Source organism: Magnolia sinica, chromosome 14, assembly GCF_029962835.1.
Source record: "Magnolia sinica isolate HGM2019 chromosome 14, MsV1, whole genome shotgun sequence".
NCBI lineage: Eukaryota > Viridiplantae > Streptophyta > Magnoliopsida > Magnoliales > Magnoliaceae > Magnolia > Magnolia sinica.
Genome location: NC_080586.1, coordinates 69365690 through 69366304, shown reverse-complemented (window position 1 = coordinate 69366304; position 615 = coordinate 69365690). Strand labels below are relative to the sequence as shown.

Genomic DNA, 615 nt, shown 5'->3' with positions numbered 1-615 from the left:
GCAGCGAATTTTGCATTAAGGTCGTCTTCCTCTCTTAGGACATACATTCCCGCTTTCTCTCTAAGAATGGGTCTAGTTTGGTCTGATTTAGTAGAGACATCCCATGTCTGCGTATTCTCTACTAACAAATCTAGAAAATCCCAAGCCTCATTATGATCTTTGTCAAGAAAGGTTCCACCACACATCATCTCTATAAATTGACGGTTATCCATGGTGAGCCCCTTTCGGAAAGCATCAATCATGTGTCATGGTTCATAACCATGATGTGGACAAGTAATTAGAATGTCTTTGAAGCGCTCCCAAGCTTGAAAAAATAGTTCATTCCCCTTTTGGGAGAATAACATGATTTCTTGTTTCAGGGCATTTGTTTTGTGCTCGGGAAAGAACTTTTTCAAAAACTCTCTACTTAAGGCTTGCCAGGAAGTGATGGTATTAGGTCTTAGAGAGTTGAGCCAGGCTTTGGCCTAATCCTTTAGAGAAAATGAGAATAACCTAAGCTTAAGTACATCCTTATTGCCATTGTTTACTTGTAACGTTGCAATTACTTCCTCAAAATCCTTGAGGTGCAAGTAGGGGCTTTCAGAATCCAAGCCATGAAATTTAGGAATTAATTGA

General features: G+C 39.5%; 1 non-coding gene across 1 annotated transcript; it reads left to right on the top strand.

The window, feature by feature from the left end:
- The first annotated feature begins 256 nt into the window (after positions 1–256).
- LOC131226440 (small nucleolar RNA R71) lies at positions 257–362 on the top strand. The gene has a single exon (XR_009161825.1). It is a non-coding gene; the product is annotated as a small nucleolar RNA R71 (small nucleolar RNA).
- The last annotated feature ends 253 nt before the right edge of the window (positions 363–615 follow it).